This window comes from Dama dama, chromosome 7 (genome assembly GCF_033118175.1).
Source record: "Dama dama isolate Ldn47 chromosome 7, ASM3311817v1, whole genome shotgun sequence".
NCBI lineage: Eukaryota > Metazoa > Chordata > Mammalia > Artiodactyla > Cervidae > Dama > Dama dama.
The window spans coordinates 16,120,150-16,138,619 of record NC_083687.1 but is presented as its reverse complement, the minus strand read 5'-3'; the positions used below and the strand labels follow the sequence as shown (position 1 = coordinate 16,138,619).

At 49.4% G+C, this 18,470-nt stretch overlaps 1 protein-coding gene and 1 non-coding gene across 4 annotated transcripts in view; one reads left to right on the top strand and one right to left on the bottom strand.

Moving 5' to 3' along the window:
- DAAM2 (dishevelled associated activator of morphogenesis 2) overlaps nt 1-18,470 on the bottom strand; it is a 126,696-nt gene that overhangs the window by 87,554 nt on the left and 20,672 nt on the right. The window lies entirely within an intron of this gene.
- On the top strand, nt 3,896-3,968 carry TRNAG-CCC (transfer RNA glycine (anticodon CCC)). Its single transcript has one exon. It is a non-coding gene; the product is annotated as a tRNA-Gly (tRNA).

Below are 18,470 nucleotides of genomic sequence, written 5' to 3'. Positions count from 1 at the left end.
TTGTATCCCACTTTAGAGCACCACAAGGATTCTCACTTTTTGAGAGATGTGCTTTCCCCAAATGACCCCACCTTCTTGCGAATATGGCCTTCCCTGTGGGTGAAGTAGTCATTACCTGGGGAAGGCAAGGAGCCCTGAGATTCCCCAGGGGATAAAGGCAAGGGTCTCAAAAGTCAAAAAATATCTGCCACCAACTGTTGATCATTTGGACAGTTAAACCAGATACAGAGAGCTCACCCTACAACCCCTCCATCCCCAGGCTGAGCAGGAGCTAATCACATCTTTGTTATTCCTCCCCAGCATCTTTTCAGGGAGCCAGATACCTGGCCAGTAGGCAGGATGGAATAAGACAGACATCCAGTGGGGGAGGAAGCCAGGTTCCCTGACCCAGGACGGGTATGCATATGTCTTATCTAATATGTGGAACATCTCCAGTGTCTCAGGCAGTAAAGAATCTGCCTGCAGAGCAGGAGACTCGGGTTCGATCTCTGGGTCAGGAAGACTGATCCTCTGGAGAAAGGAATGGCTACCTACTCTATTATTCTTGTCTGGAGAATTCCATGGACAGAGAAGCCTGGTGGGCTGCAGTCCACAGGTCACAAAGAATTGGACATGACTGAGCAACACTTTATCCAACATTTACACACACCTACACCTTCTGGACACACATTCTATGTGTGCCTCATCCCCATTTCCCATTAGAAACCAGGTTCACAAAGCCCAAATGATTTGCCTGGACTGTTTGGTAGCGGTAGTGCAGGACTGGGTCTCCATCCTGCCACCCTTGGCCCATGGGCAGCAGGACCACTGCATGCAGTGTCCAGGCTGTGCAAGAGAATCCCCCTTCCACGGGGCTGTGTGACTTCACGGGGGCTGAAGCGAAGGCAGTTGTTCTCCTGTACCGCCCAGAAGCCCAAGTCCAATCCCCACAGATGTCAAATGACGCCTATGTCAGGGAAGGGCACTGGTGGAGGCCTCGCATTACTTCCAGGTACCCTAGGGAGTGTGGGCCAGGAAGAGGGTGGGCTGGGCAGCTTCTGCAGCAATCTATTGATATTTAGCTACATTTCCCTTAAGAAAAGATACCCTTTTAAATTCACACCAAGGCTTTGCATGGGTGAGCAACAACCCTGACCCCCTGGCAGGTCAGCCCAGCTAAAGCTATCCCTGACCCACCCCTCACTGCTCTCTTCCACCAGCCAGGAAGATGGAATAACCTAGTTCTGGAGAAGACGACCAGCGAATTCCGGGCTCTTGAATCCTCCTCTGCTACCCTCATCCCTCTGGCCTGGATCCATCCTCCATCCGTTCAGAAAACACCCTGAGAGGGGCAGGTAGGGCAGAAATTCACACTCTGGGCCCTGCCTGGAGTCGGCTGCCCAGGATGCAGTTTCAGAGCATCTTCTCTTCCTGAGAAGGCACGTCAGCACCTCTCCAGCTCACCTTGCCTACAGAAGCTGGGAGGCCTTTGCTGCACGCTGACATGCACCTTCTGCCCTGAATCTGCAGAACCATCGCAGCGAGGGATTCAGGGCTTGTTTTCTTAATTAACTGAAAATGCTAACACAGGAGCCCGGGAGCTGGCAGGGGCCTGGCCTACAGCGGCTACCAGAGAAAATTCTTGCTTTGAAATCAGGATCTCTCGTGTCCCCACTTGGGCCCCTCACGGGATGTCAAAACAAACAGGGCCACCTGATCATGGGGTGCAGGGAATGGGGAGGCTCAGGTTACAGGCCCAGAGATGGATTTGGCTCTGGGATGTTTCAAGGCCTGACATGTGACGAGATCTTGATTTCCCAAAATGGCTCTGCTAAACCCCAGAAAGCCACCAGCTGTGGCAGGGGCTCTGGAGGTGGGGAAAGGACAGGTCATAAGCCTTTGTGCCAACAGGACTTCCTGCCCGCCTGCTGCCTGGCAGGCATGGAGCCAGGGATGGGGGAGGCAGTGGAAATAGCCAAGTCTATTGATTCCTGCCCTTGAAAAGATACAGTGAGGGACAAATAACTAAAGTGCAGGGTGTGAAGGCAAGTATGAAGTGACAGAGTCACAGAGGAGCATTCGCTGTGTTGGAGAGGTTTCAGGGGTGCAGGGTCATGGCAGGACAAAAAGAGGGAACAGCTGGCCTGAACAAGGCATCAAAATCTTATGAGTAGATAGGACTGGGAGGGGTGGAGGGTGGCAGCGATTGGGGGGACTGCACAGACAGGGGTTCAGAGGCAGGGAAGAGACGAGTAAGTTCAAGGAAGGGCAGGCTGGGTGGGGCGGCTGGAGAGTGGGGCTCATGGGGGGATGAGAAGGACTCAGTGCTGAAGCTGGGCCCAGAGATGTAGAAGCGGGTGGGCGCAACACGTTAAGGAGTCCAGCTAGCCACAGGGAACCAACTTGTTAGAGCCAAGTGAGAATAACAAAGACCTTGTGGCCCCCAAAGTCAAACTCTGTGCCCTCAGGTCTTCCCGGCTCACCGACTACTAACGCAGGAGCTGGATGGGGCCAGAGAGAGGTCTGCGAAAGGAAACCCGGGATGATCGGTCAGGATCCAGGGAAAGGACAGGAACCGGAGGATAAAGATAATGAGAGCATTGCTCACAGGGAGGTGTGACCACAAGTGACCTCACAGCAAGACCCAAGACCTCAGCAGGAAGAGGAGGAGGAGGAACAAGAGGTGGATGAGGAGGAGGGGGCGGTCTGGGTCCTGGGTCTCATCTCTGACCACCTGTGCTGGGGGGCTCTCCGATCCACATGGGGGGCCGGCCACCCAGCCCCACATCCAAGGCCCGAGGCTCGAGGCCAGCACAGTGCGCCTGCTCGTGTCCAGGGGGTTGAGGCCTGGGTTGCATCCACAGTTCCGGATGTCAGGGAGCCTGCTCTGGCCTTCTCACCCAAGGGCTGGACCCTGGGAGAGGTCTGAAGTTCTAGGGTGGCCAGAGAACACCCCTCTTTGGGAGGAAACCACACAGCGCTCTCAGGAGGCCTGGCACTTTCCCTTCCCAGCCTCGGCACAAGCTGCCCCATCTGGAAAGACTTACAGAGGAGCTTCCATTTGCTAGAGGTCAGAGAGGGTGTGTTGGAAATGGGGCTCCCTGCCCCTAATTCAGGGACTTTCCTCTTTCCTGACTTGCATGTTCTTCTCTGAATCTCTGGACTGGGTCCCCCCTGATCCTGCGAGATCAGAAATCCATGCAGCTTCACTCCCCCTGCCCTGGACGGAGTCCAGTTCACTCTGTCCTGAGGGGGAGAAGGGAGGTTAAACCGTCTCCTCCGGGATACCCTTACTGCACCTCCCCCTCCTGCAGCAGAGTCAGTGTAGCCTTTCTTAATCTTGGGTGTTTGGGCCTTCCAAGCACACAATGCAGAGTCCGGTTTAAGAAACAAAGCATTAACGTTAAACACTATCATTTTAGGAAACCACTTGGTGCCAACTCGCACAGAAGCATAAACTTGGGGACTAAAATCTCAGGCCAGTAGTAGGTTCTGTGATGCCTATTCAGATGATTCAGAATGAACGCATTCATTTTTAAGATGACTATTAAAGTGAAAACAAAATGAAACATTTAAGGCAAAGAACATTCACAAGCAGAGTTCTCAACACGACTCTCTCCCAGGGTCTCTGGGTTCATCTGGAAGACTCTGCCTCGGGCTGAGCACTGGGCTGTGGAGTCAGGCTGGTCAGGCTTTCCCCAGCCTAGTGCCCAGCCGTGTCTTCAGTGCCCATCAGAATCGCTGGCACACAGAAGGCTCTCAGGCTCAACATTTTTAAACCAACACAGGAATGAATGATTGAATGAATGAAGACGTTGAAGTCCTGGTTCTGCAATTTACCAGCTCTGTGTCCCTAGGCAAGGTCCCTCGCCTCTCTGAGCCTCAGTTAATTCATCCATAAAAATCTCCAGGGACTTCCCTGGTGGTCCAGCGGCTAAGACTCTGCACTCCCAATGCAGAGGGCCCTGGTTCAAACCCTGGTCAGGGAACTAGATCCCACATGCCGCAGCTAAGAGTTCACATGCCTCAACTGAAAGATCCCACAAGACCCAGCGCAGCCAAATAAATAATAAATAAAATAGATATATTTCTAAAAAAAATCTCCAAAACTATTCATGACTCAAACAATTACTTCGAGGATGAAACGAAATGGTACCCCAAAAGCCCTTGGCACTGTGCTTGGCACATTCAAGCTACAGGATAAATGGTAATTATTATTGTCACTTGTCAAAGACAGCTTTAATCTCATATCCAAACATCTTTCTAGATCTTCACACCCTGCCAATTCCATCATGGCATTTTTTTTTTTTAATCTCAGTAAACCCTCAGCCACAGCCTGGCACAAGATGGAACAGAGGAAAGGACTCTTGGAGCAGAATTCGGCAGTAGCATCTCTGATCTGGGGCTCAGGGACTGAACCTGCTTCTGTAGCCTGCATCCTCTGTGGGGGTCACAGACCCCAGCCCTCCCAACTATAACATCTGCGCATTCTCAGCGAGGCAGCTCACCTGTGCCCAGGCCTCAGGAAACAGGGCTGGGGGACCTGCAAAGTGGGGAGGCACCAGCTCAGTCCCATTCTGCCTGGGGAACCCTCCCCCATGCCTTCTCAGGCTGAGCTGGGGCAGCCCAGGGCAACGTTCCCAGGCTTCAGAACAACAGGCCTTCATTCTTCCCAACCCTGAGTAGACCTGCCTCCTCCCGCTCCAGCCCTGCCTACTGTAGCTCGGGCAGCTGACCGGGTCCAAGGGACCTGGAGACCAAGCCCAGGGCCTGGTCTGTCCCCACCGCCCGAGTCCCCAGCTGAGACAGAATCACAGTGTCACTCACTGCCTTTGGCCTGGAGCATCTTCGCACACAGCCCTCCCAGGCCACATTTCTCTCCCAAATGAGAGAAAACTGACATCTGCCCCTCCTTGATCTTCACCCCTCGGGCCTGGCTCCAGATGTTTCCAGATGTCAATCCTCAGCTCCCTGCCTCAGGGGTGACAACCACTAGGAGAGGGGTGGGGCTAGCCCCAAGTCCAAGGCTCCCTACCCACTGGGAATCCCAGCCGGCCCTCCCCCCGCCCCCATCTCCTCCTTCCCACATTTACCCATCAGATTCCATCCAGCAAGAATCACCAGACTCAATCCCAAAACTGCAATCCACAATCGGAGGTTTCTCTCACTTCCCAAGTTTATCCAGCTATTTTCTAACTTTCTTTTTAGGGATCCTGAGCTCAGCCTTTAAGAATGATCCTTGTATGTCCCAGAGCCAGGGCAGAGGGATGGGAGCCCAGGGCTGCAGTGGGGGGCTCTGGCCAGAAAGTCCTTCCTTGGGCATGGATTCCTGGGGGTGTGCACTTGACACAAAGCAGCCTCCTTCCTAGGGAGGGTCCAGCCCACAAATCCAGCCCAGGAGGGTCCCAGCTGCAGCCTAAGGAGGCACCCAGCAGGGGAGGCAGGACTACCAGTGGAGTACACAGCTTGCGGCTGCTTTCTTAAAGGGACAGCCTGCCTGAAAAGCCCATGGGGAGAAATATACAGAGGAAGGAGGCTGTGGGGATGGTGGAGCCACTCAGAGAAAAGCTGGCAACAAGCACTAGGACCCTGGCTTGTTCACAAACCTAATCCTGGGACTTAAAAGGCTTGACCCTCTCCTGCTGTGTAGGACAATGAGACTGAAAGACAGTTCTCACAGTCTGACTTCTCCACCTGCAACACCCCCCACCAAACCTCCCCCCCCCCCAACCCCGGCTGGGGGGCTGGACTCACCCAGAGGGCAGTACAAAAACCCTTAACAAATGTGAACCACTTCCTGTGTGCAAGACCCCTTCCTATGTCCTTTGCACCAAAGAACTTATTTGGTCTCCACTTGTATACACAAGCAGGTAGGGCCGGGGGTGAAGAACCCACCGGCCAAAGAGGAGACGTAAGAGATGGGGCTCCATCTCTGGGTCGGGAAGATCCCCTGGAGGAGCACAAGGCAACCCACTCCAGTATTCTTGCCTGGAGAATCCCATGGACAGAGGAGCCTGGAAGGCTTCGGTCCATAAGGTTGCCCAGAGCTGGACACAACTGAAGTGATTTAGCACACACATACTTGAGTGTGGAGATGCTGCTATTTTCATTGTTCCTATTTTACTGATGAAGAATTGAGGCCTAGAGAGAAAGCTGCCAAATGTTGCGGGTAGTAAATGGAAATATTTTGGGTTTGAACATATCTGATTCTACTCAACCAGTTTTCCCTAAAGGGGTCTAGGGGAACCTCCCGATATCAATCGACAGCGCAGATGAAGCTCCTACCAGGGTCAGGTTCATGCAGTGAGAAAGGCAACATGCAAGACGAGGTGTCCGCCCTCAAATGCTCTCTGGAAAGAATTATCCAGATAGTAGCACCAAACTTGTCTGGAAGGTGGAATTACTTGTATTTTTTTCTTCTTCTTTACTGTTTTATTTCCTACACTTTCTAAAATAAGCACTTATTCCTTAAAGAGTCGGACATGACTTAGCAACTGAACAAAATTTTAAAGAGAAAATTTTAAAATAAGATTCTGCCTCCTATCTCCTACTTGAATATTTCAAATGACCAGAGAATAGTGGAAGTTCTAAGAGGTAGGAGAGTAGCAAAATGAATAGGACAGCGCAGCAACTCTGTAATGAAATCTACATTTTACCCATTATCAATCTACAGGCAGCAATAGCTTGTAGATAGAATTAGAGCAATAGCTTTTTTTTTTTTTCCCCAACCAAAACCAAAATTAGAAAGTTTTTCCGCATCTGGTAATTAAAAGAAAACAAGACTCAGCAAAGACCCAACTCCTAAGCTCTTCCAGACCCTTCACAACGTGATCACCAGCACCCTGCTGCTTGCCCCTCACTTGGTCCCATTGGCCTCACCCAGCAGCCAGTTCAGACTTCCCAAGGTCTGCCTAAGCCTAGCCAGCACTCTGACCTTTGCTTGCTGAGCCTTCTGCCTACGGTGCCGTTCATCTCCTCCGACAAAGTCCTTGACACTAAGACCCAGCTTACAGTCACCGCTCCTACGGAGGCTTCCACCCTGACGAGCAGAATCGATTGATCCCTTCTCTGAGCTCCTATAAGCTTTGCCCATCCAGAGCATGCTGAGATCTGGCATTACGGTGTATTCTAATGAACTTAGTGTCTCTGTTCACTTTTCCATTGCTAGCGCCAAAATATCTATGGAATAAGGCAGCACACGATATTGATTTTTTTTTAAGGAGGCTATTGTGATCCTCTAGTTTCTGACTGAAAGAAACAGGTTCCTTCAGAGGAAACATTCTTTTTATTTTTTTAATATTTACTTGGCTGCGTTGGGTCCTGGTTGCATCATGCAGGGCAACATGGCACACAGATTCGCCAGTTGGGGTGCACATGCTTAGCTGCTCCGTGGCATGTGGGATTTTAGTTTCTGGGCCAGGGATTGAATCTGCATTCTCTGCGTTTCACAACGGACTCTTAAATGCTGGACCCCTAGGGAAGTCCTGATAGATAATATTAATTAATGTTTGAATAGCATGTATAGCTTTCCAGGTCCTTTCTCCAACATTATCTCACTTGAGCTACAACACAACTGGTGGTACTGGAAGCATCAAATAAGAAGACTGTGACACCAAGTCATGTTGAGGCCCCTAAAAGTCTGCTCTCTGGGGGTTAGGTTTGCCTGGATGGCCATAAAGGACTGGCCTGGCTCCCAGACCCCACTTTTAGGTAAGACGGATGGTTCCCATCTCCTGGTCCTGTCCTCTGCATGCTTCCCAGAGCTCCAGTGTGACACATCCTCGCCCTGGGCTCCCCCACCAACCAGGAAGGGGGATGGTGCTTCCACGCTGGGCTGAAGAGTGGATTCTCTCTGGGCTCATGGACACAGCATGGCCAGAGCACTAATGAGGCCACAGCTTCAAGTGAGAACCCAGAGTGATCCTGCCAGTTTCAGGGAGGAGAACCTTGTCATGCAGCCCCCACTGGACCCAACCAGGCAGCCAGTCCACAAACCCTGGCTCTGGAGGGGGCGGGTCATGAGGAGAGGGTATGCACCAAAGATGCCCACAACATTAGATCCAGAAGGAAACTTTGAGATCCCAGGGCTCAGTGCCCCTCTAGGTAGCTGGGGAAACTAGGCCCAGACTAGGGAGGGACTTGTCAGAAGTATAGCGTGCGTGAGTGGCAAATTGAGGGCTAACAATTGAGCCTTTTCTCATCCAAGCAAGAAAAAACACAACCTGAAGACTCTGTACTAAAAGAAAGCCACAAAGGCCAAATTACTGTTTCAGGGCATTCTTCACAACATGCAAGGATTCTTGAATGCAACATCACACACAGAAAACAGTAAAGGAAATAGTGAAGAAGTAACAGAGGAAGATGTTAACAGAGGAATCTTAAAATGTAGTACTCTTGGAGGCCAGGACGTGTCATAACCTACCTCTCATAACCTCTCCTGTGAGTGATAAGGGCAGGCAGGTCTCAGTCTAAAACTAATTCCACATCAAAAATAAACAAACAACCCAATCAAAAAGTGATCAGAGATCTAAATAGACATTTCTCCAAAGAAGACATACAGATGGCCAAAAAGCACATAAAAAGACCCACAACACTGCTAATTATTAGAGAAATGCAAATCAAAACCACAATGAGGTATTATCTCACACTGGTCAGAAAGGACATCATTGAAAAGTCTACAATTAATAAATGCTAGGAGATCCAACCAGTCCATCCCTAAAGGAGATCAGTCCTGAGTGTTCATTGGACGGACTGATGCTGAAGCAGAAACTCCAATACTTTGGCCACCTCATGTGAAGAGTTGACTCATTGGAAAAGACCCTGATGCTGGGAGGGACTGGGAGCAGGAGGAGAAGGGGATGACAGAGGATGAGATGGCTGGATGACATCACCAACTCGATGGACATGGGTTTGAGTAAACTCCAGCAGTTGGTGATGGACAGGGAGGCCTGGCATGCTGCGATTCATGGGGTCGCAAAGAGTCAGACACGACTGAGCAACTGAACTGAACTGAATAAATGCTAGAGAGGGTGTGGAGAAAAGGCAAGCCTCCTACACTGTTGGTGGGAATGAAAATTGGTATAGCCACTACGGAGAACAGTATGGAGGTTCTTAAAAAACTAAAAGGAGAGTTACCATATGATCCAGCAATCCCACTCGTGGGCATATATCTGGAGGAAACCATAATTTGAAAGGATACATGCCCCCCATCATGTTCACTGCAGCACTGTTTTCAATAGCCAAGACACAGGAGCAACCTAAATGTCCATTGACAGAGGAATGCATAAAGAACATGTGGTACATATGTACAATGAAATAACTACAACAGGCATAAAAAATGAAATAATGCCATTTGCAGCAACATGGACGAACCCAGAGCTAACCATACTAAGTGCAATAAGTTAGAGAAAGACAAATATCACTACATCACTCATATGTGGAATCTATTTTTAAAAGTGATCCAAATAAACTTATTTACAAAACAAAAACAGACTCAGAAATCACAAAAACAAAGTTGTGGTTACCCAAGGGGGAAAGATGGGGGTGAGGGATAAATCAGAAGTTCAGAATTAACATATATGCACTATCTATAAAACAGATAACCAATAAGGACCTACTATATAGCACAGGGAACTCTACCCAATATTCCATAATGACCTATATGAGAAAGAATCTGAAAAAGAATGGATATACGTATATGTGTAACTAATTCACTCTGCCACACCTGAAACTAACTCAAGATTGTAAACCAAGTGGTGGTTTAGTCACTAAGTCATGTCCAACTCTTGTGACCCCATGGACTATAGACTGCCAGGCTCCTCTGTCCATGGGATTTTCCAGGCAAGTGTACTGGAGTGAGTTGCCATTTCCTTCTCTAGGGGATCTTCCTGACCCAGGGATTGATTTCAGGTCTCCTGCATTGCAGGCAGATTCTTTACTGACTGAGCCACCAGGGAAACCAGGTTAATCAAGTATATCCCAATAAAATAAAACAACTGAAAAATAAAACGATTTCTACATCAACCTTGCAGAATGCATTGGAATGGGGACCACATGGACTGAGGCTTGCTTTCACTCTCAGGTAACCGAATTCACAGCTGTGATCGTTACTGCTGCTTCATCAAGCATCACTGGTTTCCACTCCTCCCTCTAGGCACATAATAGATCGTGCATCCTGGACTCTTGTGTCTAAGTGGGGCCATGTGACTAATTCTGGCCCATGACTTGACAATAGATGCTGAGTGTTAATGATGGTTAATTATGATGGTTAATTTTATGTGTCAACTGGGTCAGACCATGGTATGATCCCAGATATTTGATAAAACTAGATATCTGCATGAAAGTAACTTTTTTTTTAGATAGGATAAACATTTACATTGGTAGACTTTGAGTAGACCAGATTACCCTCCATAATGTGGATTCAGTTCAGTTAAGTTGCTCAGTTGTGTTCGACTCTTTGCAACCCCATGAATTAATGTGGGTGGGCCTCATCTAATCATCTGAAATGAAATGGCCTTAAAGAAAAGATGGACACCCTCCAAGAAGGAATTCTGCTCCTAGACTGTCTTTGGATTTGAGCTGCAACACTGACTCTTCCTGGGGTCTCCAGCCTGCAGGGGCTTCCCTGCCCCCACAGTCAAGTGAGCCAGTTCCTTAAAATAAATTAATGACAGGAAGGAGGGAGGGTAAGTAAGAGAAGGGTAGGGAGGAGAGAGGAAGGGATACAGGGATAGAGATATACACATCCTATTAATTCTCTCTGGACAACCCTGACCAATACAAGTGTCATTAGTGATCTTGATTCTAGAGCATTTAATTGTCAGAACCGGATCCTCTTCCCCTTTGGCACAGCGATCACCTACACTTGGGGAGGTGCCTGTTCTGCCAGGCTTGGTTCCTAAGTTTTATTATAATGAGTGCAGGTCTTACGCTGACCCACTGCAAACAAGTAGTGTGAGTAAGAAAGAAACCTCTGTTTGATGTCACTGAACTCTGGGGACTCTGCGTTACCACAGCATAGTCTAACTCATACCGGCTGAAGTACTACTGGCTGTTCCTCTTAGATTTGAGATGCTAGAATATAAGGGAGAAAAAAAAAAATCAGAAAAGTAATGGAGCCATAAAAGGATTTTCATTATGGCCTCCCACGGAGCCCCAGACACACGGCTCTTCCTCTAGTTTTCTTCATCTGCCTTAGATCCTGCAAAGTCTTAACGCAGAATACAACCTCCATCATGAAAGTGCACCAAAGGTACAATCTCCCTGGTGAAAGAAACTTCCCTAGAAAATGTTCAGAGTTCCACTGAGGAATCTGACCCTATGCCTGAAATGGGAAACTCGCCAAAGAACAAAAGTTTCCACTACGGCAACAAGAATGTTAAACACGATAAAAAATTTTTTTCTCAGTAAGAAAAATGAGACCATGAGTATTTATAAGCCAAAACCCAAAGGCCATTCCTAGTTCCTGTGAGGTTTCCTGCTGTCGCAGGGGGGTGGGGTGGGGGCTTGGGAGTCAAGAAGCAGATTAAACAGGTACTGGGGAGAGAGCGAGATGTCCTTGGCTCAAATGCAGGTGGGTTAAGTGTGGAGCCTTCCAGGAGATGCAGCTACAAAGTGTTGGTAATTCTCCCTAGGAATCGCTGGTGACCCAGGACCTGCTGGAACTCTGCATCCTTCTACTCAATGGATAAATCCAGTCCAGTAACCATGTATATAGGGCTTCCCTGGTGACTCGGAAAAGAATCTGCCTGCTCATGCAGGTGACCGCGGTTCGATCCCTGGAGGAGGAAATGGCAACCCACTCCAGTATTCTTGCCAGCGAAAATCCTATGGACAGAGGAGCCTGGTGGGTTATAGTCCACGGGGTCGCAAAAGAGTCAGACACATTTTAGCAACTAACCAACATCAACAACCATAAATACACTATCAGAGGTAAACTCTGGGAGAGAGTAAGGTATAATGGACTTAAACTACTACAGAAGATTTAGCTTAGACCATTCTTAACTGAGTGTGTGTCGGGGGTGAGGGGCAGTGGCGGGCAGTTCCAGAGACACCTGGCAATTCTAGAGACAACTTTGGTGTCACGACCAGGGAACGCTACTGGCATCTGATGGGCAGAGGCCAATGATGCTGCTAAACATCCTATAAAGCCCAGAAAGACACCACCCCTCCTCAACAAAGGATTATCCAGGTAGCGTCAAGGTTGAGAGATCCTGGTTGAGACTAAACCCCTAGTTGGACAGGCGTGATGGTTTACAAGAAACAGCAGGACAAACATTCACAGATGTTCTGTCTGTGAAAACATTCACAACATGCTCTGACAGATAAGATAAGCAGATCCAACTCAATATTCATACACATATGTAGATAAACCAAAGTTGGCTGTGCCACTAAGGCACTCTGAGAGGTACTATGATGTAGTTTACATGCGAAGGGAAATATATTTCCCTGCTGTTCTCTCTTCCCCGAGAGGCAGAAAGGCAGAAAGGTCAGATGAGAAGGTCCGTTATTCAAAAGCTGTCTGATTTACAAAGGAGGCAAAGAGAAAAGTTTACAAGTGGGGCTGGAGGAACGGCAGCCAAACCACTCGGCAAAATAAAGAGGGAGCTGGTTAAGTTTCTGATGAGCCCAAGAAAGGAGCAAGTTAAAAAGTCCAAACCATAAGACTGCTCACCAAGCCATCAGCCTCTTAGAACAAGGCTGTCCAATCTTCAATTTCAACTGTGTGCAGTGTTGTAATGTAAACACCATCCATTTCCTCAAATCTCCTTCAAGTTTACCATGTTCACAAAGCCCTTGTGTAAATGGTGTGTGTGTGTGTGTGTGTGTGTGTGTGTATGTGTGTGTGTTGTGTAAATCAGGGTATAAGCACTAAATTTCACATCTGGGTCAACACACTGCAAAAGAGAGTCCGCCTGCACAAAACCAGCAATAAAAAAAAAAGTGAATGTTGACTGCAGTCCTACTATGCACCAGGCACTGTTCAAATAGTTGACATGTAAACACACCAAAGGCTCCCAGCTGCCTTGTGGGGAATGTGATGTTAACCTTATTAGGGATAAGCGGTCTGAAGGAGAGGGAATGTAAGCCACTCACTCAGGGACCACAGTGAGTAGAGGTCAAGAATTCAAATCGAAGTGGTCCAGCTCGAGAGCCCAAGTTCTTAACCTCACAGCCACCCTTGCTCATGACTCACAGTAATTAATAATCTCAACTGTGTGTGTGCGTGCACACACACACTAAGTCATGTCCAACTCTTCGCGACCCCCTGGACTGTGGCCCACCAGGCTCCTCTGGCCATGGCGTTTTCCAGGCAAGAACACTGGAGTGGGTAGCCAATCCCGTCTCCAGGGGACCTTCCTGATCCAGGGATTGAACTCATGTCTCTTGAGTCTCCTGCTTTAGCAGCCAGATTCTTTACCACTGTTCCATACTAGTTGGATGGAAATAGGAACTCAGAGCTGGAGGTGACAGGAAAAACTGAAGCCATCACCTCTTACTTGGGAATCTCTAGCCCAGTGGTTCTCAATCTTTACTGTGATCAGGATCACCTCCTGGGCTTGATAAAACACAAACAGATTGCACCTGCTGCTTCTGATGTAGCAGATCTGGGGTGGGGGTTGGGGGGGGGGGCAGGGAAAGGACTTGCGTTTCTAGCAAGCTCCAGGGGATACTGATTCTGCTGGTCCAGAACCACTCTTTAAGAAACACCGCTGCTTAGGAGGGATGTGGGGCTCCCTGTGCTTTGGGGGGCTGGATCCAGCTAATTTATTCTGAGTCTCAGAGACAGGGCTGCCCAGGTGACATCTGGCCACAGTATTGTCTACTGTGTAGCTGGAAACTGAAGAAGGCTAATGCTGAAGAGGATGGACGAAGGGACAGACGGACGGCAATTAGACTTCAGCCCGGAAGACTTCCTGGAGGAAGAGCCGAGAGGTGAGAAGTGGTGACACTGGACTTGTTGGTTTGATGCCCACTCTAGACACCAGGACTGAGGCGCTCGAGTTCCCTCCCTAGGGAAAACACCATCATTCAGTCACGTGCCCTCCCTGGGACCACTTGTCCTCTCTGGTGGCTCAGTGGTAAAGAATCCATCTGCAATGCAGGAGGCTGCCTACAGTGCGGGAGATGTGGGTTCGATCCCTGGGTCAGGAACATCCCCTGGAGAAGGAAATGGCAACCCACTCCAGTTTTCTCATCTGCAAAATCCCCTGGACAGAGAAGCCTAGTGGGCTACAGTCCATGGGGTCACAAAGAGTCAGACACAACTCAGCGACACCACCACCTGAATCTGCAGCCACGAGAGGTTCCTTTCTCAACTGAGCATCTTTCCTTGCACTGACCTGAGATGTTCTGGAAAGCACAGCTGCCCCAAAGTAGGAGAAGATGAGCAGCTGATCTAACTGTCGGTATCCTGGGATCCACTCCCCCACCTCCCCCCAAAAAAAACCTCACTAGCATGTTCTTCATGAGGTGAGTGGCTCAAGCCAAGAGCAGCTACATGAAAGAGACCAGCAGTGAGGAGAACTGTGTACACACACATATGCATGCAACACCCCAATCTGCCTCTTCCTTCCTTCTGTATCTGGAGGAAATTATCATCTGGTTAGTGCCCTCAGATGAACTGGGGAGGCAAATTCGCCAGTTGTGGTTTGTGAGGGGGTGAGTAGCCAGGGAGATGGGTGTCGGGGGGGAGCCAATCCACTTCCCTCTGGCTCTGAAATCCACAGTTATTTGCCTGGACTGGCCTAGGATCTCATTTCCCAATGAGAGGAATCTCGCTCTCTTGGTGACACACACTTTCCCCAAGAATGCTTGACTTTTCAGTGAGGAATTCTTGTATATCTGGGATTCTTGGAATCAGGACAAACACAAACAGATTGCTGGCTCTATCCTAGGATTGCAAACCCTCTAGAACTCACAGGAGTAGAAAGAGAAGGGGAGGTGGAAATGGGGAGCACCATAGGGAGGCAATGGCAGGACTGAGATGCAGGACCCAAGGGTTCAAAGCCCCAGGTTCTCCAGAAGCTCCCCACTAACCCCTGGATCAGAAGACACCTTCCATGCTGTGACTAGATGGCCACCCGGGTGTGGGCTCAGTCATTAAGTCGTGTCTAACTCTTTGAGACCCCATGAACTATAGCCCACCAGGCTCTGCTGACCATGGGATCTCCCAGGCAAGAATACTGGAGCGAGGTGCCATTCCCTTCTCCAGGGGATCTTCCTGACCCAGGGATCGAACCTGCATCTCCTGCATTAGCAGGCAGGCTCTTTTACCACTGAGCCACCAGGGAAGCCTCCGGGAAGGGTGGAAAGGTAGAAATACAGGATAATGCTTGCTGTTGCTACAGAGTTATAGCAAGGTGAAAGTAACACGGTTGGTGAGATCTCCCTGGAGAAGGGAATGGTTATCCACTCCAGTATTCTTGCTTGAAGAATCCCGTGAACAGAGGAGCCTGGCGGGCTATAGTCCAAGGGGTTGCAAAGAGTCAGACACAATTTAGCAACTAAGCACGCATGCCCCTTGCCCAGGCACCTGTCTAATCACAGTGCAGAAGGTGCCTTCTGATCTGGTGGTCAGTGGGGAGTTCACTATAAAAGGAGATGGGGATCCAGTGATCTAGCTCTGGTGATCCAGCGGCTAAGACTCCATGCTCCAAATGAAGGGGGCCCAGGGTTGATCCCTGGTCGGGAAACTAGATCCTGAGTACCGCAAATAAAGATCTGGTATGGCCAAATAAATATTTAATATATATATATATTTTTTAAAGGAGAGGGTTATGACATATCAGGGAGTAGTACAGAGGACTAGGGTCTTCAAGTCAGGCCCTCTGTGTGGCTTCAGGAAAGGTGCCTAACTCTCAGAAACTTGGTTCTCTTTTCTGTAAGATGGGATAACACCCGCTTTGCACATCTGTTGTGAGCATGAGGCGTGCTGAAGTGTGCAAGTCCTGAGCCCAGTGCTTGGCACAGAGGAGGCCTTGGACGTATGGCAGGTATCACTCAGGGAGTTTGAGGAGGAAGAGTCTGGAAAGCTCTCTGTGTGGCAGGCCAGCTGCAGGAGGCCCAGCAGCAGGAAGATGCAGCTCCCGGGGTCAGCGCAGCCAAGCTTCCTACGCGTCCTCCAGCCCCTCGGGGGCTCCAGATGCTCTGACAGGTTAGGGCCAGGCCACCCCTCCCCAGGCCACAGTGCAGCCCCAGCTGCTTTCATCTAAAGTGCTAATGTGTGGGTTCCAGGTCACCAGAAAGAAATGGTAGATGGTCTACAGGGGTCCTGGGTCCCTTGGCCTCCTCAGCTTAAAATGCTGGCCTCTCCATAAAGATCAGGCCAACACTCCAACCTTGCCGTCTAGAGAACCCCAGGAGCTCTTCATCCAACCAGAGAAAGCAGGGGCCTGAGTGTTTGCCCCCCACCCCCCCCCCCCCCAGCTCCTGCCAAAAGCTCTACAACCTGGGCAAACAGACAAGGCCCCCAGGGTGTTTTCTGTCTAACTGAGAAGGCAAAACATAGACATGAAAGGCTTAAGAAATACAGAAAAACAAGGGGGAAAGAAAACAGTTGTCTTTCCAAGGCACTCATGTACGCAGAGGGATCATGAGCTGACCTGGGGAATCCACAGTCCACATGGTTAATCTGGGGAGACTTTCAAGGGGGAGCGGAGCTGGGTGGGGCAGCCACTCAGGGTCACCCACCAGCTCCCCCCCAAAGTCCCCTCTCTTAGGCCCTGTGGCCCGACTGCAGGAGAATGGGCACTCTTGCCTGAAATAGTAAATTTACATAACCTCCCCATTGCAGCGATGCTCCGCGCGGCTCTGGTTACAACAACAAGGGTTTAAGAACAGGAGAGTTTGCAATGGCAAAGGCAGAGGGGGGAAAACAAAACAAAATCCACATGAGGTTTTCATTTGCTTTAGCCACGTGAGAATGGCCCTGTAGATCCAGCTATAAATACCCCACTGCCATTGCCGCAAGATGGAAAATCGTGCACGCGCACATGCGTGCGCGCGCGCGCACACACACACACACACACACACACACACACACACACAAGACAAGCCTTCTCAAACAGTTCGTGGGCTTAAGAATGCAAATCAATGTTTCTAAGAATATCTGCCTTGAGAAGATAACAGTACTGGATTCCATCTTGTGCCGAGTCCTCCCCAAACATACTGGACAGGACTGGCAAAGATGCGGCCGCACAGTCATCACCAGGGTGAAATGCAGAGCTGTCCCCACAGCCTCCAGGCCAAGCCAAAGAGGCCACAGACAGGGCTGAGGGGTCAGGTTTTATACCAAATCCCTCAGAAGGAAGTGGAGACCCTACCCACCCCTCAAGCTGTTTGACCCAGGACACCTTAGATCCAATTCCCTGGAAGCAGAGCCTGAGACAGAGGTTCGTATACATGGCATGTACTGAGGTCATGCTCTCAGGAGAAACCAGGAAGGGAATAAGGGAAAGAAGGGGGAAGGATCTGCCAAGAATGTGGTTTTAGGAGAAGTCGAGCTTCAGCCCAATTCAGGGGGAGCTCTGGAGAAGGAAGGGAATTGCCATATCTACCCCAGTTGGGGCGAGGGAGTGGGGCTTTTGTACCTTTTCCCCAGTTAGTCATTGGCCACAGGATGCAGGGGAAGGTGGTGGTAAGTATGATGTAATTCCCAGGCACCTCGGGGTGAGAAGGTTCAATAACCCCAAGGCAGTCCCCACAGGTGTGAGCCATTAGCTGGAACACCCACGGCGGCCGGAGGGGCAGAGGGACCTGCACAGGGCACCAACAGCATCTTCCCAATGAGTCGGTGAGCCCAAGCGCTTTATTGCTTAGAGTATTTTCTATTGATTACAAAGAGTAGTTGGTTTCCTTGCTTGCTTTTATTTCTTTGGCATGGGATGCTTTTAGAATAAATCCGCCGAAGAGAGAAGCAAAGATTTGATCAATCAATGTGGCGCATGATGTGAACGGCCCACCTAACATTAATTCTCTCCTTTTTCCATACTAATAGGTCCCTGGTCTGGTTTGAAGCATCAAAATACCCATTTTAAAAGTTTTTAGCTTCTCCTCAGACTCTTGCAGTTTGAAGTCCCCTTAACAGAGTTTCAACCAGTTTCTAGAGGTTGGAAAAAAGCTTGTTAAAAGCTTTTCAGAAAAGCTTATTAAAGGGAACGAATTAGCTGATAGGCACTTTTTGTACTTTGCCCTTCTCTTTCTTCCTGCCTGGGATGCAGATGTGAAGCTAGCGGTGATGCAGCCATCTTGTAACCATGAGACAATAAGCACAAAAACAAAAATCTATTCTAAGGAAGGCTGAAGTAGAGAGACAGAAGGAGCTCATGTCCCTCATAGCACTGTGGTGCTACTCTGCCAACTCAGGACTGCATCTACTGTCCTGAAAATGAGAAAAATACAGAACCCAAGTTGATGGAGTCACTCTAGTGGGGCTTCTGAATTCCATGGACAGAGGAACCTGGTGGGGCTACAGTCCATGGGGTTGCAAG